General features: G+C 43.9%; 1 pseudogene; it reads right to left on the bottom strand.

Moving 5' to 3' along the window:
* Positions 1-5,486: 5,486 nt before the first annotated feature.
* Positions 5,487-9,085, bottom strand: LOC102770037 (annotated as a pseudogene).
* Positions 9,086-9,417: the final 332 nt, after the last annotated feature.

Raw genomic sequence — 9,417 nt, 5'->3', positions numbered from 1 at the left:
CGCAAACCAGGCATGTGCCCTGACTGGGAATCAAATCGTGACTTCCTGGTTCACAGGTCGACACTCAACTACTGAGCCACACTGACTGGGCAAAATATAATACATCTATAATAATAAAAGCGTACTATGCTAATTAGACCAGACAGCCGGATGACCTTTGGATGAAGCCAGGGCTGCGAGGGCCGAGGCAAGCCACCACAGCTGCAAGGCCTAATCCCTTGTATGAATTTCATGCATCAGGCCTCCAGTTTTTATATAGTAAGAAGAAGGGGGAAATATCCAAATACAGAATTAGGGGAAATATATTGGCTCATATATCCATGTGTATTATCCTTTCCTACTACCTTCTCATCATTAACAGATTGCCTTTCTTCTTTAATAAATAAAAATGTGCACAAGTAATTAAGATTTTAAAATCTCTGTAGACTTCTCATGTTGAAAGCTCCATTGAAATAGCCCATCAATATTCTCCTAAATCAATGCTATTAGTTTATTATGGCATTTCACTGGTGTTGATTGTTTTAAGGGGCTATAGGGAAACTGATGACATTAAGTAAGATAGATTATGAATCAATTCAACACTTATCTCTCTTTGGGCCTAGCAGGCATAACTCTCCTTATTGCTAATGGGAGTTTTGAGCATAAGCCTTTGTGCACTTAAGAGTTTACCATTAAAAAAAACCTATCAATCTTGCCCTCGCCAGGTGGCTCAGTTGGTTGGAGGGTTGTCCCGTGCACCAAAAGGTGGTGGTCAGGCCACATACCTAGGTTGTGGGTTTAATCCCTGGTCAGGACATTTTCAGAGACAACTGATCAATGTTTCTCTCTCACCTCTCTCTCTCTTTCTCTATCTCCCTGCCTCCATCCCTAAAAGCAATTTAAAAATTAAAAAAAAAGAAATGCTTCAGGTGAGGATTTTAAAAAAATCTATCTATCCCCTCACCCCCCCCCCCACTAAAAAAAAGAGGGGGGAAAATATCTAGCTCCTAATTCTCACAATAAATTGCAATTGGGCTTTGACTTTAGGTGTAATTGGTTCTTTGGATGGGACAATAACCTGATTATAAGTGATTAAAACCTAACAGGTTCCTGCCCCCACCCCGCCCCTTTTTAGTTCCAGAACAAATGGGCACTTATCAACAGCCTAGAATAAAGACAACTCTAGGAAAATTAGGCTGCTTATGTAGATTTAAGACATGGTGCAGGAATCCAGGTAGGGTTATGTTTGCAGTACTTTAGGAATTACCAAGCACATTCACACGTGTGATGTCACCTTTGAATTTCACTGCTGCGATTCTGTCCTGATAGTTGGTTAGTGCCTTAGCCCAGGCGGCTATCACAAAGTACCATAGACTGGATGGCTTATAGACGATAGACATTTATCTCTCACAGTTCTGGGGGCTGAAAGTCTGAGATCGAGATGCCAGCTTGATTGGGTTCTAGTAATAAGCCTCTTCTGGGTTGCAGGGTACCTTTTTGTTCTATCTTCACCTGGCTGGAAGAGGATGAGAGAGCTTTCTGTGGTTTCTTTTATAAGGGCACTAATCCCATTCTTGAGGGGTCCACCCTTCTGACCTAATTACCAGCCATAGGCTCCACCTCCTAGTACCATCACATTGGAAGCAGGATTTCAACATATGATTTTGGGGAGGGACGCAAGAGGCAGTCCACTGCAATTGGACATACCTGTTAGATCAGTGCAGAGACAGACTATCAGAATTGCCTTGAAGTTTCTTGTTCCATGTCACGAAGCTCACACGTGTGAAAACCAGGACTAGAACCTAAATCATATGGCAACAAGTCCGGTGTTTATTTCCTGGGCCCCACATTGCTTCTCAGCCATTCAATCCAATGTGTTCCTTCAGGGCCCATTATATGTGTGAATTCATCAGGCTCTGAGGGTGGCAAAGTGCACATTGTCCAAGGAGATGAGCTTTCTCCTCCCTGAGGTAAGTGTCATACTCCACAATTCATGCTGTAGCCATTTTATATGTACACTAACTTGGATCAAATCAGCTCTAAGTCCTTTGAGACCAGTGGCAACGCCTGTGAAGAGTCCAAATAGTCAACCAAATATTTTGCCAAATTTAGAACAACAAAACAAGAGAGAATATAAGTGAAGAAACCCTGTCTTTGTGGCCTAATACTTGGGGACAATCTGTTTTAAGAGGCTGAGTTGCCACAGCTTTGTTCCCCGAACCATTGAGATAGATGATCCAGGAGAAAGCTCATCTCCCTGGACAAGTTTCTAAAGCTATCAAATATGGTATTCCTGTGTTCTCTAGAACCTAGAGACTACTATTCAAACTACTTTTTGTGCACATATTTACAATATATGTATACTTTTAGATTCTCATTAGTTTAAAGTCTCTCCCTCCCTGCCCCCTTTCCCCCCAAGCCAATACTCTATTTTCTATGCCAACAGTTTTTGTCAACATCGTGTCATTCGGCCAGCATATGGTGCTGGATGATGCATCCTTCTCCATAGGCGTTGCCAAGTGAGCAACAACTTGTTGCCAAGTGTACAGCAGGGAGGAGAAAGGCTTCAAGCACTTGGGAGGGCAGTGGGCAACATTGGGTTCCTGGGCTCAAAGGAGGAAGATAAGGAGATGCAACAAGGGTTGACACACAACAAGAATTTAATTAGGGTTTTTTTTTTGTGGTGGTATGTGGTAAAATATATAGAACAAAATGTGCCATTTTAACCATAGCGTACAATTTAGTGGCATTAATTATTCCCAATTTGTGCAATCCCTGCCACTATCTATTTCCAAAACCTTTTCATTGATCAAACAGAAAATCTGTACCCATCAAGCAATACCTCCCCATTACTCTTCCCCCACCCCCAGCCCCTGATAAACTCTAATCATCTTTCTGTCTTTATGAATTTTCCTATTCTATATATTTTATATATGCATATATTTCATACAATACTTGTCTTTTTGTGTCTGGCTTACTTCAGGGTTCACCCATGTTGTAACATGCATCAGAAAGTCATTTGTTTTTATGGTCAAATACAGTATTATTCTATTACTAGAGGCCCAGTGCATGAAAATTCGTGAAGGGGCGGGGGCGGGGGAGAAATCCCTCAGGCCGCCCTTCCCCCTCTCACAGTCTGGGAGCCCTCAGGGGATGTCCTACTGAGAGCTTAGGCCTCCCTCTGCAGAAGGCGACTTGGCCCATCAGGAAAAGGTGCTGCCCCAATCACCCTGCTGCTGCCGCCACTGCCAGCCACTGTGGCTGCCAACCCTCAGCCCTTGCTTCTTAGCACTAGCCCCACCCCCCCGACCACCAGTGGTGGTGGGGGGTCAATCTGGGGCCAGGCCAGCTGGGGGAGGGGCTGTGGGAGGTTGAGACACAGCAGGTCTCACTCTGTTCAGCCTCTGTGGAGGCATGGCACCAGGACTGGGCCTACGCCACTGCCTCTGGGGCTACTTCTGCAGAAGGGGCAGCACTGGGACCAGGACCACGCAGCCCCCTCTCCAGCCGCCTCTGTGGAAGGGGCCGCGGTGCTGGACCAGCCCGTGCTGCCACCTCTCCCGTGACCACTGCCTCTCCTGTGCCGCTGGCCCTCGGCCCTCGGCTTTGTCAGGAAGGACATCTGAGAGACTTTCAGTCTTGTCAGTCTAATTAGCATATTACCCTTTTATTAGTGTAAATATATCTATTCAGCATTTGTTTATTCATTCACCTGTTGATGAACACTTGGATTGTTTTCATTTTTGGATACTTTTGAAAAATGCTGCAATAAACATGTCTGAGTTCCTTTCTTCATATATTTTGTGTCTATAGTAGGAGTGGAATTGCTGGGTCACATGGTAACTCTAGGTTTAACTTTGTTTTTGTTAATCCTCACCTGAAGATTTTTTTTTCCATTGATTTTTTTTTTTTTTAGAGAGAGTGGAAGGGAGGAGGAGAGAAACATCCATGTGAGAGAAACACATTGATTGGTTGCCTCCCCAACTCTGGGTGCCGAGATTGAGCCTGCAACCCAGGTATGTGCTCTTGACTGGAATCAAAACCAGCACCCTTTAGTCCATGGGCTGACACTCCTACCACTGAGCAACTGGCTAGGGCTACGTTTAATTATTAGAGGAACTGCCAAGTTATTTTACCGCAGCAACTGTACCATTTTACATTCCTCAGTGTGTGAGGGTTCCAATTTCTCCACATCCTTGCCAACAGTTATTTGCATTTTGTAAGTAGCCATCCTTGTAGGTGTGAAGTGGTTTGTCATTGTGGTTATGACTAAAGATATTGAACATTTTTAATGCACTTATTGGCCATTTGTCTATCTTCTTTGGATAGTCAAATCCTTTGCTCATTTCTTAATTAGGTTGTGTGTCTTTTGTTGAGTTGTAGGAGTTCTTATATATTTTGGATATTAAATCCTTATCAGATATATGATTAGCAAATGCTGGTATTTTCTCTCATTCTGTGGGTTGTCTTTCACTTTATTGTAATATTAGCCAAGCTTTACTTCCATTTTTTCTGCTTATAAATAACTCTGACAAAGCCCATAGGCAAGAGGCTAACACAGCTGTGGAGGCCAATGAGAATGCCTCTCATACAAGAGGAACTGTTCAACATTTCCTTCACGCTGGCGTCCAAGGCAGGAGGAGGAGGTAAAACTCTGCTGGCAGGACTCATGGGCCCCACTGTGAGCCCAAACCAACCCCCCACCCCCACCCCGCCCAGCCAGCCCCCTGCCCTGTAGTAGATCAGACTCCGCAAAACTGGCAGCTCAAAACTCCTAAGGCTGCCTGAATGCTTGGGTGTGTTAGGGGAAAATGCCAGGGTTTTAAGGTGGCCCAGCTGCCAGCCCAAGTGCCATCTCAGGAGGCCCTGGGCCAGCACCCTCTTCCTGTTTCAGCCACAGTTAGAGCCAAGCTCTAGGCTGGCTTGGGCCTGCTGGGGCCTGGCCTGGGAGGCAGCCTCTCACCTCCAGCAGCCCTCCCCTACACCCCCCAGGACGTTTTGGTGTTCATGGTCTCATGTAGTGTCAGGTGCTGCTGAGGCCTAGCCCTGGCTCGGAGGCAGATAGTGAGGGGAGGCAGGCAAAGGTCCCAGGACTGTGGCTGAAGAGGCTCCTGGCCCCTCCAGCTCTGGCCTGCCTGCACATTTATGTTTATGTCTAGACTGTGCTTTATTGCAGTGCGGGGTGAGTGGAGCAGGGTGCCGGCAGCCTCAGCCCTTTTGTATTTGTGTGTTGTGGGGGACAGGGGCAGCGGGAGGGATGAAGAGTTATGAGGACAGGGACAGGGCCAAGTGAGAGCCAAACAGAAACTTACCCTGAAGGTGGCCCGCCAGAAACAAAACTGTTCCCCAGGAGACCCCTTAGGTCAGACCAGCTGGGTGACCACCCAGGGCACAGGCAGGCCAGGCTGAAGAATGGTGGCAAGGGAGGACTGGGTGGGGAAAGGGCGTGGTGAGTATTTGGGGTGTGCCTGCTGGCCAGTGCCCAGGCATCAGGAGGCAAAGTAGCCCTACTTGGAGTGGTCCGTGAGGTCCAGGTTGGGCAGACAGGCATCCTGGCTCAGGGTAGGAACACCAGCGGGTGGAAGGTGTTCCCGGATCATCAGCTGTTCGCAAAGCCCTGGCTGTAGTCCTGAGCTTCAGGAGCTCTTTGCACCATGTACCACAGCCTGAAGCAAGCAGAATGTTTGTTCCTCAGTTCTGCCAGCTCTGGCAGCAGCAGGATGCCATTCCCATTCTCATTGGCAAAGAGCATTTGGCACAGTGTGGCTGCTCAGGTCCTTACACGATGGCCCAAATTAACTGCAGCATCTGAGTGATGCCTGTTCCTCCTGCAATTGTGCCGACAGACTTCCCCGTCTTGACATTGAGGTTGGATTTCTTGTCTGGACAGATGATAAAGTTTCCTTTACTTTCATAGACTAGCAGCCCATTTGGGCCTTAGAATTCAATGACGTCTCCTCGTTTGTGTTTTCTAGATACTGGTACATTTTTTTCCCAGTGCAAAACTTGGCATGGGTGTCTTTGAAGTGATCCTGATGACCAGGTCTACTAAGCCCTTGTTGTCATGGTTGGAGACTGGACTGGGTGGATTTGAGCTGAAAGGTAGATATGTTAACCCTCAGGGAGGCCCAGAATGTGATGGGGCCATAGCAGGGTTAAGTAGAACCACTGGGTGTTATGGCTAATGATCTCCTTGTTGATGAGCCACAGTGGGTTCTTGATGTCGGGGCTTTCAAAGGTGATGGCTAAGGTCCAGTGTTGGATAGCTGGGCAGGCTATAAAGGAGCCAGACTGGGGAGGTCTCCATTTAGCCCAGAGTGCTGAGCTGGGGGGCCCTGCGGTGATGGCCAGGACAGGTGGGCCACCGCCTTGCACTTTCTTAATAATGTCCTTTGATGCACAAATACTGTATTTTGATAAAATCTCATTTATCTATTTTTTTTCTCTTTTGTTGCTCATGCTTTTGGTGTCATATCTAAGAATCCATTGACAAATTCAAGGTCACCAAGATTTACCTCTCTATTTCCCAAGAGTTTTATGATTAAATTTTGAGTTAATTTTTGTGTAGAATGTCGGGTGGGAGTCTAACTTCATTCTTTTGCGTGTGGAAATCCAGTTGTGCCAGCACACCTGTTGATGAGACTAATCTTTAACCATTGAATGAACTTGGCGCCCTGGTGGAAAATCGGTTCACCATAGATATATGGGTTTATTTCTAGACTGTCAAGTCATTTTATGGTGCATATGTTTATCCTTGTGCTGGTATCACACTATTTTGATTACTGTTGCTTTTTAAAAAATAGATTTTTATTGATTTCAAAGAGGAAGGGAGAGGGAGAGATAGAAACATCAATGATGTGAGAGAATCATTGATTGGCTGCCTCCTGCACGCCCCCTACCAGGGATCAGGCCCACAACCCAGGCATGTGCCCTCGACTGGAATTGAACCCAGGAGCCTTTAGTCTGCAGGCTGACGCTCTATCCACTGAGCCAAACCAGCTAGGGCTACAGTTGCTTTGTAGTATGTTTTGAAATCAGGAGATATGGGGCCTCCAGTTTGCTCTTCTTTTTAAACATTGTTTTGACTATTCTGAGCCCCTTGGAATCTCTTACGAATTTGAGGGTAGATTTTTTTCCATTTTTGAAAAAAATGGTGTTGGAATTTTGACCGAGTATGTTAAATCTGTAAATCACTTTGCCATCTTAACAAATTAAGGTTTTTAATCCATGAACACGGATGTCTTTCTATTACTTTCTCTCAACAATGTTCTAGAGATTTCAACTCCTTAGTTAAATTTATTTGTAGCTATTTTATTGGGGGAGGCATATTTTTGTTAGTGGAATTGCTTTCTTTATTTCCTTTTGAATTATTCATTGCTGGTGTATAGAAACACAACTGATATTTGTGTGTTAGTCTTGTTAATTTCTACCTGAATTTGCTTATTAGCTCTAGTAGCTTTCTTTCTTGGCAATTGCTATATATAGGATCATGACATTTGCAAATAGAGATAGTTTTTACTTCTTCCTTTCCAATCTGTTTGCCCTTTATTTATTTTTCTTGTCCATTTGCTCTAGCTAGACATTCCAGAATGGTGTTGAAAAGCAGTGATGAAAGCAGAAAGAGGCATTCTTGTCTTGGTCCTGCTCTTAGGGGGTACTACTGAATATGATGTTAGTTGTGGTTTTTCAGAAATGCCCTTGATCATGTTGGAAAAGTTCCCTTTTATTCCTAGTTTTCCAAGTGTTTTTATCATGAAAAGGTGTTGGATGTTATCAAATGCCTTTTCTGTGACCATTGAGATCATTTTTTAAACCTTTGTTCTATTACTGAAGCTTATTACATTGATTGATTTCCTTACGTTGAACCACTCTTGAATTCTTGAGATAAGTCCCATCTGAGCCTGATGTATAATTCTTTTAATATGCTGTTAGGTTGATTTGCTAGTATTTTGTTGAGGATTTTTGCATCTAAAGAATATTGGCTATAATTTTCTTTTCTTTAGTGGCTTTATCTGCCATTGGTATCAGTGTAATGCTGGCCTTATGGGATGAGTTAGAAAGTTTTCCCTCCATCATGATTCAGTGCATCAACTTTGGAGACAGACGATATGAGTTTTAATTGTGCCTTGGCCACCAAGAAGTTTGTAATAAGTTACTTCATTATTAACCTCTCTAAACTTCATTTTCCCATCTGTAAAACAGGAGATTTGGAAGGATTAATTGGAATCATTCATTGTAAAGCCAATGGTGTGCTGGTAAATATTTCACAATAAGCTCTCAGGAGAAGTGAGGGTTGGAAAATCCTGATTTGCAGGGTTTGCCAATTTCCATGGTGTAAATACTCCTGTGATTTTAAGATGCTAATGTGAAGTCATCTAACATGGAGTTGATTAATAATCATAATCTGCTTTCATGAGCCAATGGGAGCTAACTCCAGCACATCACTTTTTAAAAAAATGTATGAAGTAAATAATATATAATCAATGAATAAATATTATCATTTTCGGTTCCCTTTAACAAAAAGAATAAAATAAAATGAAAGTGGGATGATTCCTGAAAAGTCAAGATATATAGTTCTTCTCTATGGTCTATACTACTTCATAATCTAGGTTCTTTGAAATATTATCCTTAAATGTCCTATCCTCTGCAGGAATCACATTTTATATCCCATTTTTATCTTTAGAATTTGCATCATTGTTTACAGTGAACATAATCACAGGGAGAATGGTCCTTACCCACAAGCCTGTCTGCCCTGCTGACAAATGACCACACCTGGAAGGATTTGTTGCTCCTAATTGCTTAATGTGTTAACCTTGAAGGCTGCTGGAAACCGAGAGACGTCACTCTGCCTTGGCTCCCTGGTTGCTAATGTGTTCTGCCTAATATTGGCCCTGCCAGCCATTACCAGCCTGTCATGTTTTGCCTGGAAGGCATACATAAATTGCCTAATCATTCTCATCAGGCAATAATTCTTCAAATGTCATGTCCTCTACACTTCTGCTCAGACCCAGACTTAGGAAAATTTATGAAGCAAACAAAGATGGTCTTACCCTGTCCCCTGGGTACCCAATTCTAATGCCATTACCAAGTCACTATGTTTCCCCATGTTCCTTGTTCATCCATCCAAGACTTGCAGAGGGCCTGTGACTGCAAATACAAAGATGTTATATGGTCTCTTCTGCCCATAAACTTACAACCTGTGCTGGTGTAGAGTGGAGGTAGATTAGATATGCAAACAAAGAATGAAAATAGAGTGTGATAAGAGAGAGTACAAAAGTACATGAAAAGTACTCTGGGAAACTAAAGGAGGCATTCTACTTGCTTGGGGGAGTTGAGGAGGTTTTTTCAGAGTGTGTGCAGGTAACCACAGGGAAAAGCAGAGACTTGGGCCCCCGTGTGTTAGACCCCGCATGCCTGACTGTGGCATTGGAATTGATT

This window comes from Myotis davidii, unplaced genomic scaffold, assembly GCF_000327345.1.
Source record: "Myotis davidii unplaced genomic scaffold, ASM32734v1 scaffold205, whole genome shotgun sequence".
Lineage (NCBI taxonomy): Eukaryota > Metazoa > Chordata > Mammalia > Chiroptera > Vespertilionidae > Myotis > Myotis davidii.
The sequence above is the reverse complement of the archived record's forward strand: the minus strand, read 5'-3'. Positions and strand labels throughout refer to the sequence as shown.